At 45.1% G+C, this 19,407-nt stretch overlaps 1 long non-coding RNA gene across 1 annotated transcript in view; it reads left to right on the forward strand.

Moving 5' to 3' along the window:
- The window catches only part of LOC139059900 (uncharacterized), a 71,800-nt gene that overhangs the window by 32,694 nt on the left and 19,699 nt on the right, over nt 1–19,407 (forward strand). The window contains exons 3-4 of the long non-coding RNA XR_011514492.1: nt 8,141–8,232; nt 18,355–18,441. This is a non-coding gene — a long non-coding RNA (uncharacterized lncRNA). The remainder of the gene's footprint in view (nt 1–8,140; nt 8,233–18,354; nt 18,442–19,407) is intronic.

Raw genomic sequence — 19,407 nt, forward strand, 5'->3', positions numbered from 1 at the left:
ACAGGCCTCACAGCACACATATAATACGAATATACACTCCAAGAATTATGCCTTAAGGGCATAACTTTATCGCAACAAAAAGAGTACCCGTTGCCCTCCTTCTTAGTAAGGCAGTTTCTGGCCATCCAACATAAAGGTACGGCTATCCTGATTCTGCACAGAAATGGTTAGATGGTTCTATCTGCCGACCTCAAGCTATGGATACGAAGTGAGTTGTTGTCGTGTGAGTGTCCACGTCATAGCTGTCGGCCCCGTCCAGGTGTATCACGCTAGAGAGACCGGACGCGCCTTATCTTGCCGTGTCTACGTTTAGTTCACATGCAGAAAGCTACCTGCACTTAGGCTGAGGTGCTTTGCGGCGACATGTTTCACCTGTTGAAAAGACCCTGGTCGTTACTGTTACTTCTTTTGAGAAATAAGGACTGCACCTCGAGGTTACGCTTGTGCAACCGACGTTTGATCAGAGTATCTGATTCTTATGAATGACGATGCGCATGATAGGCTCTGTAGAGTTAAGTTATTTTCATTTCTGGGCAGGAGCGTGTTTTCAGGACCACTGAGATTGACAAGGCAACCGTCAGACCCATGCCCTTAACTATATATCAAGGCGAGTATTGGCGCACTAGTGGCCAACAGCGGCATTCGCAATAGGTATGGACAATCCTCTAGTAGAGCTGGAATGATAACTCGCCCCCTGGACACTCGAAGTCATAATTTTCTCTAACAGTATTGAACACTAGCAAGAATGCAGCTGTACTACTGACAGTCGATAGACACCAAGCGGTGCAAAATTGTATCAACTATTTAACAACAGTGTATGCACCAAGACATTGTTTAAATTTTCATAGTAAAAGCAAAGCGACGCCTTTATGTCTTCTGCCTATCAACAACGTAGCAAGTTGAAATAGTCAGCAAAAAAGAAATCCTCACAAATTTGTCATACGCTAAAATGAACGTGTATATAAACAAAAACTATTACACATGCTGTCGTCATTATAAGCAGCATATAGTATAAAGAGGGCATTTCGACTATCAATGTATATTGTAAGGGTCAGCCGAAAATACCACCGCAGGGCGATTACCAACCATTTCCTGACTAATGGCCTGGGAAGGGCGTCCATAAATTTCTGCCAGATATAATGACGGTGCACGTTGATGTCGAACACATGACATGAGAGCCAATTCTTCGCTAAGTGACATTACCCTAGAATATGCAAATGCAAGTGTCAACGCTAAGCAGAGCGTGTTGTCAGGATTGGGGGCTCAATCCCATCTCTCGTAATCAGTTGTCAAGATTGGAGTCGGGTATGATGTTGAAGGTAACTGGCCCATGCCGTCGCCCAACTTATCCACGCTGAGGATGTTGTTGAAGGGAAAGACTGCTTCTCATCGAGAACGAGGAATCTGGGTTTATTTACAATATCTACACCAGGATGTTGCAGTTCATCAGTCTAGCATGACTGCGAGAGAAAGTGCACTGAGCAGCCGCACAACAGCGCTTTATAAACACTCGGTCCACCCTCGATCCCATGGTGAGGGAAACGTTCGACCCGGAGACGAGCCGCCTCATCGGGAATAAACACACACACACACACACACACACACACACACACACACACACACACACACACACACACACACACACACACACACACACACACGCACGCACGCACGCACACACACACACACACACACACACACACACACACAAGTCCCAGAAGTCCCAAAATTAACGAAGGTCTGTTTTCGTGTGCGGCTGAGAAAATTCTCCAACCGTAGCTATTTTCAGCTCGGCCGGCCGTCTCGTGTCCTGGCCGACAATATGGCCCAGATAAGTAACCTGCGAACAGCCAAATCTACACTTTTCCGCTTTCATCGTTAATCCGGCTTCCCTCAACCGTGAAAACACCTGTGTGCGGTGCGATACGTGTTGTTCCCAACTGTCCGAAAAATTGCTACATCATCAAGATATGGCAAGGCAAACTCCTGCTAGTCTTTTAGGACAATATCCACTACCGTAGAGAAGCTAAACGGCGCGTTGTTCAGCCCGAAGCTGAGTGCGAGAGGGCGAAAAGTGCCTGCAGGTGAGATAAATGCGGCCTAGTGGCTGGCACTTTCTGAAAGGGGAACTTGCCAATACCCGCGCACGATATCGATACTTGAAATGGATTTAGCAGCGCTAACTCGTTCAATTCGTTCCTCAATGTCGGGTATCGGGTACAGCTGATCCCTAGTGATGGCATTTAACTTGCTGTAGTCAACACGCGGACGAGGGTCGTTGTTAGGGGCTTCTACCAGTATTAACGGTGACGTATAGTCACTCTCAACGGGGCCAATAACTCCCAACTCCTGCATCCGCTGTATCTCTGCCTCCATAATCTCTCTCTGCCTTGGCGACACCCTGTAAGGCCTTGATCTTACGGGTTCGGTTGATCTCAGCTGTATTTCAACCCTTATTAGTTCGGTTCTACCCGGCCCATCACTGAATCTGTCGAGATATTCCCCTATCACCCCTTTTAGCTCATTTAGCTGGTCGGGTCTAAAAGCATGCGAGCTCACTGAATGCTTTACTACTACTTCTAGGCTGATTTCAGAGTTGGAGGTTGCTCTATACTCCCTAAACTTGGTATTAGTGCCATCGTGCTCTTTGATTGGTATAGTTAACGACTCCACTCCGCTTTATATACGGCTTCGTCAAATTGCAATGGTATATCCTCACCTCCTTCTTGCGACCGGGCATTTTCAGAGCATAGTCAGTATCTGAAAGCTTGTGCAACACTTTAATGGGCCCGTCCCAGTAAACTTCAAGCTTGTTCTTTCTTGAAGGTTTGAGGATAATTACCCGGTCTTTGGCGTTCTTTTGAGCTACTATAATGTTCATTTCGACTAGTTCTTGGGTTGCACTTAGCTGTTCCAGCAGATTTAGCACGTATTCGACCACTGTAGGACTCTCTCCTCTTTCCTCCCACATCTCTCTTAACATTCTTAGTGGAGAATGGAGTGTCCTCCCATACACTAGTTCTGCTGGTGAAAACTCTGTCGCTTCATGTGGAAACATTCGCAAAGCACAGGCAGTTCTCCCAGTCCTCCTTGTGCTCGTAACAGAGCGCACGCAAAACTCGCTTAAGCACTGAATGCCACCTCTCTACACTGTTTGAGGGTGATAGACGGAACTGTGTATTAACTTGACCCCGCACATTTGCAAGAATGGGGAAGTCAATGCGCTGGTGAATGTTGACCCTTGATCCGCCTGAATTTCAGCTGGAAGCCCAACTCGTGCAAACACTGTCAGAAGCGCGTCTACTATTTTGGTAGCTGAGCTCTTTCAGAGGGATTGCTTCTGGAAACTCTGTAGCCGGACATAGCATGGCATACAAGTACCTCTCACCCGACTTTGTTTTTGGTAGTGGCCCTACCGTGTCTATCACAAGTCGTCTGAAAAGTTCTGTTACTTAGGGCACTACCTTTAGTGGACTTTCCATGTCTCCCCTGGTTTACCCGAGCGCTCTCAGGCGTCGTATGATCTCACAAAGTTTCCTACGTCTTTGAAACAGCCAGGTCAGTAGTATTCCATATGCAATCTTTCCGTTGATTTGTTTATGCCTAGGTGGCTGGACCACCCATTTCCATGAGAGAGTCTCAAAAGGCCCTCCCTGTACTTAGTAGGTACGACTAACTGATCTGAAATCCTACCCTTTCGATCTCTGTAGTGGCGATACAACAATCCTCCTCTCTCATGTATCGTCACGTTGCGCCTAGCAATGCCTTCTTTAGCTGTGTGATGTAATTTAGCTAAGCTCTCATCACTCTTTTGCTCGGCTGCCAGTGACTCTCTATCCACACGTAAGAGCTAGTCAAAGTTCTTTGAGGCCGGTGATAATAACGACTCTGTCTCGCTTGCGATCGCGTGAGCTTGCTCTTCCTGCAGGCTTGAACTTTGACACTTTAGTGATGCGCTCTCATTGAGTTGGTCAGCTGGCAGGCTCTCCTCAACTGCTTTTTGTCCCTCAGGCCTAGCTCGGATTCGGGTATTGAAGTTATCCCTTTTTCTGCTTCTGCTGGAGCAGCTTGTGTATTTTCAGCCGAAAGCGACGCGATTTTACGAGCTTGGCCTCGGGTAAATGTCTGTACTATGCTCTCTCCCAGTTTAGGCCCTTTTTCACAAAGTAACCGATTTGAACGCTTCGAAAAAATGAAAGGGTACTGCATTGACAAAAAATTTAGAAAGTGCAGCCTCGGTCACTAGCTACCCTAATGGTCCACTGATTTTAACTTTGACCATGAGCAGACACACGCTCTGTTCTTCTACAACCTGTTTGAACCATGCTACTTCTCCGGTGAAGTAATCTACCGTCACGTAAGACGGATGGACAATGTCCATCGTGGCGGCAGTGTCTCTTAGCACCCGGCATGGTTTGCCATTAACTTGAAGGTCGTGAAGATATGGGCTTAAAAGTTCCATATTCTCGTCTTTTTCATCCACGTAGGAGAAAGCTACGCTAGGCTTCCCGCAGTTTATGGAGATATGTCCCAGTTTGTGGCATTTATAGCAGCGGATTGGTATGAAATATTCGAATTTTTTTTCTGCTCTTTTGGTAATGTTTCCCCGTTTGATTTCTCCTCGCTCTTTTCTGATGGCTTTTCCTCCCCCTCTACAGGCTCCCGTCGTCTAGTCTGCGAACCCTTTTTGAATGGAAATGGTTTCCGCGGTCCATTTCGACTGTCGCAATTACCGTCCTCAGCGTTCAACTTTCCACGCCTTGCGTACTCTTCTGCTAATTCAGCCGCCCTTTCCACAGTGTTTACATTTCCTCTGTCTTTCACCCACAGCTTCACAACTTGGGGCATGCTTTTGTAAAACTGCTCTAGACACATGCATTCAATGATCGTGTCTCTTCTGTCGTACGCTTCCGTGCTTTTCAGCCAGTCGACTAGGTTGGCCTTTAAGCCGTATCCAAACCCCGGATACCCCTCGCTTTCTTTCTTGCCTGTGCTCCTAAACCTTTGCCGAAAAGCTTCTGCTGAAAGGTGGTATTTATCCAGGAGACTAACCTTAACTTTCGCACAATCATATGCATCCTGTGCACTAAGTCTGGCGATTACTTCCGCCGCCTCACACGGCAACCTAGACACCCACCGCTGTGGCCATGTACACTGACCGAAGTTCATCTTCGCGGAAGTCCTTTCAATATTTCTCAGGAACAAGCCTATGTCGGTCCCGACCTCAAATGGCTTTAATAGCCTCTCCATTCGGTATGATTTTGCCTCACTTAATCGTCAGAGCCCCTTCACGTCCTTGAGAGAACCCCAAACGTTTGCTTTCAAGTTCAAGTTGCATTTTTCTTAACTCGTGTTCCCCTCTCTCTGTGTCCCGTTCTTCTCTGTCCCGTTCTTCTCTCTCTCTGTCCCGTTTCTCTCTTTTTTTTTGCAGAAGTTCCAACCCCATTTCAATTTCTTCCTCACTGGCCTGTTCGGAAATTAGCTGCAATAATTCCGATTTTAGCATTTCCTTGCGTACATCTAGGCCCAGTTCCTATACAACAATGAACAATTCGTCTTTCAGCAGTGTCCTTAACTCCATGATTGCTGCTTTACTGCATTGGTCCTGCTCACTAAATCTACCTAGGAAAACACAACCTACCTAACAATCAACAATCTAGCTTCCCTAAAATTCTAAACAGAACAACCACAAAATGAAGCCCAGAGAGTCAAAGCAAGAACCAAGCACTCACCGCAGACACAGCACCACGTCGCAAAGTCCATCTCACCGCTGTCAGCCAGTTGTCAGGATTTGGGCCTCAATCCCATCGCTCGTAATCCGTTGTCAAGATTGGAGTCCGGCGGGAATTAGAAGGTAGCTAGCCCATGCCGTCGTCCAACTTATCTACGCTGAAGACGTTGTTGAAGGAAAGGACTGCTACTCATCGGAACGAGGAATATGGGTTTATTTACAGTATCTACATCAGGATGTTGCAGTGTTGCAGTCTAGCATGAATGCGAGATAAAGTGCACTGAGCAGCCGCACAACAGCGGTTTATAAACACTCGGTCTTCCCTCGATCCAAAGGTGAGGGAAAAGTTCGACCCGGAGACGAGCCTCCTCTTCGCGAGGTATTACACACACACACACCCGCAGAGGTTCATGGTCCCCCCCCCCCCCTCTGAGAGCAGAGGGCCTTCGCACAACTCGTAGCTGACCCCCTCAGTGCGGCCGCCGTGGTGTCCATTGTCTTGCTTCTTGAACGGCGCGTGGGAAGGGGTCTCCGCAGACGTTCCCGCGGCAACTCCCCCACTCATAGCAGACCAGAGCCGCCGTCGCGGGTTCAGGCACAAAGCCTGCTTCGTCAAACTCGGCTCCAGCGAGGGAGAGTCAAGGACGCACGTATTGTTCTCCACACACAGTCGACTTAGTGACGCCGTGGCTAGAGGTTTGCGGTGGCATTCCAATAAAGGTTTGCCACCGCTGTCGCAACTGGCTGGCAAAACTTGCACATTGCCACCTCGACAGGTCATTCCTAACAGCTAAACCTTACATGTCAGCGGACCGTTCTTAAGATTGTGTATTTCAAGAAAGCTGCCGCGTCACACAAATATATGCTGCCGAATGCGATGGGCGATAGCCTCAGCACCAGTGTTATAGTTTCTTCAAGCTTTGGAGGAAGTCTGCTAGCTTACCTACTTTACCAGAATATTCCCAGCGGGCAGCTCATGTTGTGTGTACAAGCATTGAGTTCGCAATTAGAGATGCGCACCTAATGGTCGTACCAGAGTTTCAATACAAGTTCGATGGCGCCAACAACATAAGTAGCCGGTATGTCGTTCTTGAGGCACCTGAAAGACCGTACGATGTACGGGTGGCGTGACTTGAAGTCGCTGCAAACACTAAAACTCAGTTTGAAAATGAAGTGCGTGACGAAATCCTTCATGTATTGCGCCTGAACCGTCAAGATCAGCGTGCAGACTTGACTCTTTATCTCTCATAACATAATATTCTCTCGTTATGCTCTACTTGAACGAAATATGGTAGCAGGAACTATGCAATCTACTTTACAAATTGACCAACGGGCCTGATCTATAAATTGTGCATAAACTGCATAAATTATGTGAATAAACTAGCAACATTTTCAAAGTACAGTGCTAGTGTCGATAAAAGAGTTTTATGGTGCGAGCGCAAATTCAAGTGTTCAGTTCAAGTGTTTTCGTAGATGGCTTAAGACGATGCAGACAAATGAATGACCATGATGTAGATAATGACGGCACAACGACAACTGCAGCTTGACCACGTAGCATAACAACGTTGGGATGGCAACAACTACGCACCTGCGCTTTCTTCTGCGCTTGTTTATTCCGCAGACGTCAGAAACTCCTACGGCACTTTGATTTACGATCTAGGAGATCTAGATCGTACATCTAGATCTACGATCTAGGAGATGGCAGCAGTAGGTTTATGCGATGATAGAGTGCACCGGCCACGCGAGATGGCGCATTTACTAGAAACGGCATGAACTTCAGCGGCGAACGCACCCCTCAACATTCGGACACTACAACATTCGCGCGCGCACGTGCGTGCCTCTGAAACTGCTAGTTAGTGTTCGGCAATGAACGTAACGTACAGACAGCGCGTGCAAGAGCTGTTAATTGTACAAGAGCTGTTAATTGTTACTGTGCTCTCGAAATCTCGCAAAACGTGTAATATTCGAAAGCAAAATGTGATTTCGACCAGCTCACAATTGCTAAAAAAAAACAAGAATTCATTCAGTACTCTAGTTACTGTTGCAATGATTGCTAATTGAATTCACTCCGTCTTTGCAAGCCGTTCAGCACACTTTTTTGTTGACGCGCTCATGATGGCGGTGTCGAAGAAATCTTGGCAGTGTGACGTAACCAGTCGATGCTTCGATGGAAGCAAGGTAGAGAATTTTTTTTATGAAATTATTCCAAAGGAATGCAGTAGGTAACAATATTCATGTTCCGTGATCCTGATTTGTGTAAAATTTCACACCATTATGAGCATTCTGCTTTCAAATAAACAATAGGAGACAAAAAGAGTGCATGTTTCTTTAAGGCCGTTTTGAGAAGTCATATGGGTTGTTGTTGTTGTACATTATGTTGTGTTCATTATCCCCGAATTATAATTTCAGAATGAAACAAAACCCTCTATATTGCAATCTTACCACTGTAAACAATCGAGCAAGTAGTGAGGGGGCTGCGATTATAGTCATGAAAGAAAAGAGTAAGTACGAATGACGACGTGGTTGAACTTCATTACAATTTCCAGAAAATGTGATGCATACCAAGATGTTCTTCATCCGTAGCTTGGAGTGATATTAGACATTTTGATCAGGATATCTTACTTTCAACATGGCAACAGCTAAAACTTATTAACGCGGTAGCGCTAAGGGCCCTGTATCGCGGAAAATCCGGTGTTGGCCCCCGGTGGCGTAGTTGTCGTTGGCGTCCTATGAGCAAAATTTCCCTTTATATATTTAGGTATGGGAAAAAATGGAGCTGGGCAGGCCATGTAGTCAGTAGCACGGTTAACAGGTGGTCCATTAGAGTTACAAAATTTGTGCCAAGGGAAGGAAAGCGCAGTCGAGGGCGGCAGAAAACTATGTCGGGTCATGAAATAAAAAAATGACCTAGTTGAAATTGGAACCAGCTAGCGCAAAGCAGCAGTAATTGTACATCGCAGGGAGAGGCCTTCTTCCGGCAGTAGACCTAAAGATAAGCTGCTGTTGATGATGATTTAAGTATCCGTAAATACCCCGCCTTCCTTTATGTATGCGGTATATGCGCGTTATATTGACAAACCATTCTATCACTAACGTTTCTCATACCTTGTCTTACATTACTTGCATAATTATTCCTGGAAATTTGCAGAAAAACAGCCCACAAGCAAAAGTAAATAAACAAACCGCAGGCGTGAATTCCTCTATTGTTAAATATTCTCATACTGAAACATTATAGGTACCCTGAACCACTTTTTTATCGAAGTGGAGAAATGCAGTTGAAACGAAAATATGCTATTTCAGAAACACTTTACTACAAAAAGTACTTCGAGGCGTTCAGCAGAAGCGGATTTACTGGAAATCAAACACGGCATCCGCTGTGCACCCGTTCCTTCTTCAATGCCTTGCACTGCTAAGCCTACGGCGCAATGAGGCGTGCCCACAACGCTTCGCCTTCAAAATGTCACCGTGACGCACAGTTCAAATTTAATTTTGGATGTTAACGTGGACGCCACGGCTTCCGCCTTTGGCGCCTACGAGGCGCTAAACGTAACACAAATGCGGGTGTCCTCAGCGAGCGGCAGTGCGCTTCGCCAGCGCACTCGTGGCGGCACCCCGCGGTGGCCGCGCTATCTACGCCATGTAGCCAACCGCAGCTTTATGTGAGCTATCGGCCCATAGAAGCTGTCTAAGAAAATGACGAAATAAGGCGTCGAGAAGAGAAGTGAGGATAGGGCCTTTTGTTGAAAAGATAGCGTTTGATCTACAGTTGACTTCGCGATCCGCTAGCGAGCGACAGTAAAACCGCTGAGATGTTCACACGAGCGTATACTGCCCACTGACTATATTATTTCACCAAGCAAGAGGAGTGGTTCAGGGCCCCTTTAAAAGTGCGACACAATAATAGAAGCCTGAAAATGATGTCATTCTTTGATGGGCTGTGCACTAGCGCTGGCATGGGCCCATGCAAGAGGCGGTGTTATTACCAGAAAGCTCGCATTCATGCATAGCGTTCGCCGCTAGCATTTCCCTATAAACGTTATGGTTACATAAGCTGCATTTCCCGGGAAGGGTGGGACGCAGTGAGGCAGCTTTGATTTCCCTGGAAGCATAGCGCGGAAAGGACGATCGAGAAAGACTTCATTGACAAGCGCTAACTTTCAACACGTGTTGAAAGTTAGCGCTTGTCCTGTCGACTCTTTGTCGATCGTCCTCTCCGCGCTATGCTTCCAGTGTAACTATGTATTACCAACCAGCACAAGCCTATACTCCTCTGAAGATCTTTGATTTCTATCGCATGCCACTCTCGAAGGTGAAGCTTAAGCGTCCTACAATTTCTTTTATATGACAATGGCTGCTATCACCTCTAACAGGCCCCCAAGGTAGGACTCAGACACGGAACAATTGCTAACAGTGAGCATTAGCTTGGCGAATCTCATAAGGTAACTGTGCTGGCTTTAGGACAGAGTAAAAAATTCCATATTATTCGGAAAAACCACCTGCAAAAAGTTCGTATACCGAAAAAATGGTCGCGTAGGGTTGTGTAGAGTGGTAACTCGAGTGTACTTACATATGCCTAACGATCAAGAAATGGATAAAGATAGGACCACTCAACAAACTCATAAATGCCGTCTACTCAATTACGTCTAATTTCCATGTCGCAGAAGAAGCCCACGGGGCGTCAATCGGAATAGCGAAGATAGCAATGCCGTAAACGGGCAATCTGCGCGAATGGGGCGTTGCAGAAAGGCGTACACTTGTCCTCACAAGAAACACGATGAAGGTTACGTCACTGAGACGGCTGAGCACCACAAGCGGGCCTGTGTTGCCAGCCCACAATGTTAGGCACAAGCCACGCTTCCACCGCATATGCCCCGTGCGCCAACTGCAGAGGCGCTTCTGTAAACCACCTCGATGGCAGTTTCGGCGTAATGCTCGGAAACGTCGGCGCAGCTGCCTGTCTATTGTTACAGATATGGCTCCTACTTTCGGCAGGTTTTTTCGTTTGTGAAGAGCACAGTGAGATCTTTTTCAGACTCAGTGATTGCGCATGACTGCCCTTCAAATAAATAATTCTTGCGGCTTTACGTACCAGAAGCACGACATAAGTTTATGACGAGCTGTAGTGCGGCATTACGGATAAATTTTAACTGCCTAGGTTCACCCGATACACGGTACACGGACGTTTCTGGGTTTCCTCATATCGAAAGGTTGCCGCCATGGCTGGGATTTTATGTCGTGCCCTCGCGCTTAGCAGCACAACACGAGAGCGCCTACGCCACAATGGCGCTTGAATATGAAAGGCTGGGCCTAACTTTCTTTAACCACATATAACAATAAAGCTCACAGTCGCAAAATTGTCGTTTTTGTACGGCCACGTTTAACACAACGCTCACAGAAGCGGCTTAAGAGACTTGGCTACGATATATGCACTCCTCTCAAATGTTATGTTCTTGATTAATGTAGAGATTCAAAGCAGATAACCTTTCCCTAATGTGCGCTGAACAGTTCATGGCTTTGTTTCCTTGAACTGTGCGGTAGCGCGGTACGGCAAAACGCCACACACTTGCGTCTGGGGCTTTTGTGATTGCTGTGTGTATTGCGAAGAAAAAAAGCTGCGTGAATTTCACAAACGGAAAGGGAGATGCATCTACCCCACTAAGTGATGCCATTCTATAGCTACAGTGCTTCGTCGGAAGCTTGCTAACTATCTTGCCTAAGGGAAAGGACGTTTACTCACGCGAGAGCTTTATAATCCAGTTATACGTCGCGGTCGTTACCAAAGACCAATTAGCACCATCAGGCAAACCTGTTCTAACGTTACATCTTTATAGACTGCGAATTTTAGGTTCTGTGGCAAATAGTCACACTATATGAAGTTTCTCCGCCGTCTTGACCTGCAGTAGGGGAGCGTTTTCTTTGATGAAGTCTAGTGCTTGTAATTCGTCGAGATGCACTACATCGTCTTTCATTGGCCAAAATTTATCTTTAACCTATTCCTACAGTGAATCGGGTCTATATACTCTTGATGGCAAGAAAAAACTCAATCTGCATGCCTTAAGCAAGTTTTCAGCACGCATCAGCAGCTGTGCCGACGTGCGCGCGTTGGCATCTGCGCGCACAGGTGTACAACCATGGTGGCGCACAACGCGTTTGCGCTAAGGCTCCTCTATTCTTCAAACGGTACCGACAACTGCACGCGCGCCCTCACGAGGGGTCCAAGGAGCAGCGCAAGCAGATGATGCGCCGCTCGCTCCCGTGCATTCCGCGGACACCTGAAACCGCGCTCAGTGCGCGCTTGAACGGGTCCATTATTAATATAATAATAATGGCACTGCACCAGTACGAATTTCTCTTCAACTGCGAAGCTTTTGTTTCGAGGAACCCGTATGGGTTTGCTTTGTAGCTCTTAGCTACGTCTGTGTGGATGTCTCATTTTTCCTTTAATATTTATATATGTTGCCTAACCTAATCAGGAAACTTGCAACTGACAGGGTCAATAAATTCAATGAGCCCAGAATACGTTGAAATCAAACGCGTGCGTTTCCGAAGCAGCTCATTCTTCCGAACAGCTTTCCCTAGCGGCGGTCATACACGGAACTTTTTTTCTTCGTTGTTTGCATGCTTTTGGAATTCAGCTTAACTTTAAGCGGAGATAATATTTGATAATAGGCTGGTTGAAGCTTACCGCAACTTTCGGAAACGTCATTGTTCACTGACCGCTATAATAGTGCGCAGTGCATACATAATTCACGCTATTCCTAGTTTCATTGCGTTTGTCAGTGTTCGTCAGTATTCCCATGGTGACACTGTCTCTTTCTCTTCAGGTTATTTTGTTTATATATTACTCTAATATATTTGCGTAGGAGGAAGTTGCACTGCATCCTTGGATAATCAGCAACCAGAGTACTTTCCAAGAACTAGAACATATAGCATACCTACTAGTAGTATTTTTATTTTATCTTAAAGAAATTAGAAACACATTTATTCGAAACCTTCCCACTTTACTACACCTCCGTCCCCCATGTGAACGGGATCTGGGATAGCCTGCATGCACAACACAACTGCAGTAAGTTCACCTGTAGATACTATCGTATTTAAACTTTATAAAAGGGCGCCGACACCTGAAAATCACGTTGTGTAACACGTCCCGGCGCGTTATGCACACAGTAAATGATACGCCTATATGGCTGTTTTAAACAGACGGATCAAAGCAACTAAATGACAACGGGCTGTCTAAAACATTCTTCTAGGCCTCCTGATTTACTATTGATTCAACGCGCAGCGAAGGCACCAGAGGAGGTATTCCTAAGAGTCCACGTTGTGGACATGCCCATTTCGTCTGCTGTTGAAGTTCTGATTGGCTGGGACGCCTGGCTGCTGTAGACATGAAGCCCAGCCAGCAATCAGGACTTCAGCAGCAGACGAAATGGATATGCCCGCAAGGTGAACTCTTACAGAATGCCTCCCCAGCACCTCGCGTCACAATGAGATAAACACACGAACTTGTATTGTAATCCCAAGCTATTTTTGAGAAATGCGGGGCGTGAAAACGCAATGACCATTCCGTACAAATCTACAATATCGAGAATACTGAAACAATGATAGCGTGGCTGAGATAGTGCACACACAACAGCACATGCACGAACAAAAGCACGCCCCCCTAGGCGATAGGCTGCATTGAAGCGTTTACATTATATAAATATTACGAAATTGCTTCGCATAGTCGGGTGTTTTCAGTGGGCCCAAAATCCTTGCGCCCGATTTGGTAGAGCCATGCCTTCCTTCTGGTGGTGTTATTGTCACCGCGCGAAATGGCATCACATAATGCCAGTGTCGGCTAAAGCATCAGGTACATAGGCACTTTTAGGTTTCAACAACAATGGAACAGAGGCGCATGACGTAATTTCTGCTTACCTAAATCGTCCAACTCCACGATCGAAAACACAGATATCCGTAGATTCTGCCGCCACAATGACCACTGCTGGACCCTTAGGACGGGGCGCTAAGGTGAAAAAGTTACGCGTCTCCAACCAGCCTTTCCCAGGGCGCACCAGCTAGATCAAACCCTTTCGCTACTTTTAAAAGATGGAAGGGTTTTAGTCTGCACGAGTGGATCATATGGGCGCTACGATTGGATGGCGTGACGTCTTCTGAGATCTGGCAACTGTTTTGCCGAACAAAGATGTGACATCTGGGCAACTGTCACATATTTTAGTCGATATCGGTTCAAATTTCAGAGTTACACTGAAAGCGCGGCTTTTGTACTGCTGCATTTCGTTCTGAATACACGACCGAATGCTTGGCATGCGATCACAGCACGTGGTATTCCACGTTCTAAACCCTGCGCAGTCATCATATATATCTCACATGTTGAAACAAAACATTCTAACAAATGCTTGCGTATTTCACTGACAATTGCTGCTGGAGGCTGCTGCTGGTTCATAGAAAAGCTCGAATATAGAACTGCCCTCAGATACCGAATCGACTTATGAGTAGCTACTTCTGAGTTACCTTTACAGGTGTGTCGGTGCCTTGCTGTGTTTTTAGGAGGCGATTCCAAAAAAAATGTTTTTGGCAGAAAATATTCCAAATGTGTTTTAAAGCGAAACATTCATGGCCTCTTCCTTCTATTTTCCAACTGGTGCTGCTGCTGCGGCTGCTGTTGTCTGGCACTCCGCGTCGGGGTGTGGTTCAGAGCCTGTGTATACATGAGAGGAGCGCGGAAGAAAGGAAAGGTAATGCGAGGAAATCGTTTGCGCCCCACCACCTCTAATGTACACAATACACTTTAACGCTCTCTGGGCGTCGCCACTTTAGCCTCTTGACAGCTGTAATTATCCGTGACCACCCTCAAAAGCACTGCATAAACTTCAGGCCTTCGCTTTCTGCTAACGTTCGAGTCCAGAAGAGGAGAGGCAGTTTCCATACAGGGGAGGGGGGAGGGTTGTTAAGATGAAGTGAGAAGGCGCGGAAACCATACTACTATACGAAAGCGTTCGCGGGGAAACTGGACCAGATTAAGTTCTAGGTACGGTACAGTACGTTTCTTCTATTTATGAACAATAAACCCTATGCAAATATGTCAAGCGGACAAATTACGCATGGCTGCAGAAGCAGAGCCGGATTAATTTGAGTGCACCGCAGGGTGGCACTTCGGAAGCAGTCGACCGTCAAATCAACACTTCTGTGCCCACCGCGTTAGCTTTGCGGCCATGGCATTGCTCGCGGTCACGGATTTGATCCCGACCGCTGCAGCCGAGTTTCGACGGGGCAAAATAGAAAACGCATGTGCACTTAGATTTTGGGACCCGTTAAAGTGCATCACGGTGCCAAAAATAATTCTGAGCCCAACACTACGGCGTGCCTTATAATGACATTGTGGTTTTAGTAATCCACATAATCCACTTTAAGTTTAATACTTGTGCCACGATACGATGTGCCATATGGGACAATGAGAATGCTCAACCCATTCTGTGGTAATAAGATATGGCTCAAAGCAACGCCTCAAGAAAACACCTATCCCTGTGTGTTCTGTGAACTATTCTCGTGTAAGACTAAACGTGGAATAACTGGAGCAGTTACCGTCTACGTCACCGCTAATTATCGCCAAGCAAAGCAACCAGCATAGGAAGCTTCGCTTACATCTGTTGCCACAGTGCGTGGAATCTGCATATATATATATATATATATATATATATATATATATATATATATATATATATATATATATATATATATATATATATATATATATATATATATATATATGTATATATATATATTTATATTTATATATATATATATACATATATTTATTTATTTATTTATTTATTTCGTTATTTTCCAACTTCGCGCGGCAGCTTAGCACGTGCGCATGGTCGACGGGTGAGGAAATTTGTTACAGCAATTTTATCAAAATTCATTGAAGTCAGCGACTATGGTAAATGCTTTGTGGAAAAAAGAGAGGTTCGATAGCGGCCAGCTGGTGGCGGATCAGGTTAAATTACGCTCTAACTTCATATGCGATACGTTAGACGTGTGGTTCTACTCGGATAAGATCACAAGTGCGTATATGTTTCAAGCAGGCATCAGGAGCTCGCTATAATAGTGATAACTAATAAGCATCCCTTCCAACCTTTTAGAACACATCATATCAACTGAATTTTTCGTAAAATTAACCTAACGTAACTCTAACTCACACAAGTTCTACTCGGACTTAGATTACCCTACGTTCCACTCAATCACGCTAACTCAGAATCAGACACCACAGGATAAAACTATGGCACGTCCACTTAGACTGTTAGGCTAACACCAACTTGGAATCACTCAGATTCTCGGAATTAGGAAAACACTCATACCGACACACCACCTAGACACATTGACGTGCGTACAAATCCCACTCATGGCCTCTCACTTCAGTCAAATTCATAGAATCGCCTACATACTCACTTCATTCAAAACTTGTTTCGTTTGTGACTCGCCTGGACGAGGAGTATACAAAGGGAGAAGGCAGGGATGACAACCATGACAGCGTCTGCTTGGCTGCCTTATGCTATGGGTACGAAAATGTGGATTAAAAAGATGAGACAGAGAGGAAATATTGAAATATGCGGGGAATTCAGACACGTGCGCAGATAACACCATGTTATCAAAGGCGCTCGCACAGGATGGCGCCATCAGAAGCATAAAAGTGATTTTATTATTTTGTAAGCCGACGAGCGATCGGGTTGGTGTTCCAGTAGTGTCTGTACAGACAGCGGCCAACCGTCTAGCCATCGAAATGCGTTGTATAGGGTTTGCATTTGTGATTGTGTAACCGACGGGAATCATGAGCTGAGTGATAGGCTCACTGATTCAGGCGAAGACCAGAGCTCACTTCAAGGTAACGTTCACACTAACACGTAGTCACCTATACCGCCACACACTGACTCACGCACTTGTGTGCTCACACTCACACGTACTCATGCATGATAACAACATGAATTCACACTAATTGATGTTAATTTATGCATAATATTACGCCCATATATACTAAATGGCACTCACTCATGTTCACAATGACGCTTGTCAGCCCTTGCTCACACTGACACTCTTGCGCATTCACGCTCACTCGTATGCATGCGTACATTCTCGCACTTAGACTTACCTGGTAAGCCTAAATCTATTTGAGCTCCACTCCTCTAGCCTTTCACAGTGTGAGTCTGAGTAAGCCTATGCGAGCATGAGTGGATGTGAACTTACTAAGAACACATGAATTGGAGCTATTTCGAATCGTTGACGCTGAATAATTTACCTGGCCTGTGTAAGACATGAGTTTCTGATTTTTGTTTGTTCTTTTTTGTAAGTTTGCGAGAAAAAGTGTGAAGCGGAGTCTAGGTGATTCTCTATAAACACAATTCTGTGTACGCATGAAGGGAGTTCGTTCAATCCTGAAAGCGGGAGTAAGGACATCTGAAGAAAGTGTTTCTGACAGTTGAATAAAAATTGGAAGACTTAAGTTGTCAAGCGGCTAGTTACACTGCCAAACGCCTGCGAAGTATGCTTGACCTAGTAAACTGATTTATATTTCACGCGCTTTTTCCGCCCTGCGGTGTGCAGGTCTATTCCGAGTGAAGTTCTCCAGCACGCACCACTCACGCGACTCGCTCGCCACTTCAGAGTCGACACACTTTTAGGCCTGCGAAACTGTTGCTTTCTACGGCGGGCTTAAATTTTATACTGCGACAGTATTTAGGTGCTCATAACTTGCTTTGACGTTTTATTCCGGACGTCCATTCCGTCACAGTGATGACGACTGTTCCATCAATCGAAAATATTTTGTTGATATCGATTGTTTTTTGTTGGCGCCAGGCGGCCTCCTCCTCATCTCCATCAGCATCGCTATGAAATGCACTGAAAGTACGCAAATTTAACGTTTATGTTGCTCTTTATAAAAGTAAGAACAGCTTATCGTTACGCGATATGGACGAGAAGGCCTCACTTTCACGAACCATCGGCGTTCCTTTTTTTTCATAGATTTGTCATGTGACTGCTCAGCTTTCTTTGTCGCATTATACTTCTATTCTTAAGGCTTAAGAGAACAGAACCGATATTCTCTGCAACAGAATTGGAACATTGCCGGAGAAAATAACGGACCCAGAAGTTAGCTTTCTGCAAAGTAAGGTATGAGTTACATGCTTGGAAAGTTGGCGTGAATATATACGGCACACAGTTCATGAACGTCACGATACCTTTCCATTTGCCTTTCGTCACATTTCGCCAGTTATAAAACTACTTGTGGTACTGGCTGCAATTTCTAACTAATATAGCAAATATAAAGCAATAATCCATAAGTATGGTACTCAAATGCCGACAAGACTGCACTATATTATTTCCTGTAATGAAATGTAGCCGCACAAAACAGGCTAAATATATATATTTTTTTATCGTTCCAGATGGGAAACCTTAAGTTTTTAAATTGTGTCAGCAGACAGTCGGCCAATATACAAGTCCTAGATAGTTTAACTAACCGAATATGCCATGTTTTTTGTTCCTTAACAATCTAACAATTACGGCCTTGTATTCGAAAAAGAAGTGACACAGGATAGAACTTCTCATGATGTATCATAAGCATTGTCTTGCAGATGCCACTTCGGGAACACCTTACCTACTGGTTTTTTGGACTCCTGCTGAAAAATGTGGTACTCTCCACTTTTTTAACAACCGTACAAGTGAGTTCTTATTTCTGAGTATAGCTTGGCACAACGTAATTAGACAGGAATTCAGTAAAGGTAATATATTTTAGAGAACTGTTTGCTATAAACGCATCAGGCAATTCTAACTTTACTGCCAGCCGCTGCGTACATTCTCTAATAAATGCATCTAAAAGCAGTTGTAACATAGTGGACGCTTATTTATAGATTTATAAATTAAGATCTCGAAACACAGGAGGCCCAATACTCCAACACCAACATATACGAGGTTCAGTTTATAATTATTTTATTAGGTGAACCAGAAACAGGGTCGTTTTTCTAAATAACCTTCAATATGGTCAACGCGATTTTCCAACGCTTGCAAGTTTCTTCAATCTCTCTGGAAAAAACATTGTCTACGAGAACTATCATGCGCCGCTTCATTGTCTTTTTTATACGATTGAAGTTCCTCTATTCAATACCTCCTTCAGTGATTCCAACAGTTAATAATCACTCAGGACAAAAATTTGCAGGCCTTGAATGGTCAAAACCCTTGCAATATAAGGATGAGCATTGTCATACCCTGGCGCCCCAACTCAACGTCTTTCACTCGTTTGACTAACCTCTACATTGGTACACATGCGGCTGGAACAAGCATAATAGTTACCATGCATTGATTATTTCTTTAATTTCAAGGTTTTGCTTATTCTGTTAAAAAAACTGATCGAATTCATTCACAGAGGGTGGAGCGGTCATCGATCGACTGAGACACACATCGGCACGCTTCTGCTACCAACATTTGCACTACCAGCAGCAACTTTGCAAACGTACAAGTTAATGACAGAAAATGTTGATTTTTTTTTACTTATTTACTTTTTCAATCGACAAGCCCTAGTATACCGCAGGAATGGTGCAATAATACGAAGCATGTAATCTCGATAATTGTGAAACAAAAAGTCCATGGGATATACGGAAACGATCTGCACTGAGAGAAATTTCTTAGCA

Source organism: Dermacentor albipictus, chromosome 5 (assembly GCF_038994185.2).
Source record: "Dermacentor albipictus isolate Rhodes 1998 colony chromosome 5, USDA_Dalb.pri_finalv2, whole genome shotgun sequence".
Lineage (NCBI taxonomy): Eukaryota > Metazoa > Arthropoda > Arachnida > Ixodida > Ixodidae > Dermacentor > Dermacentor albipictus.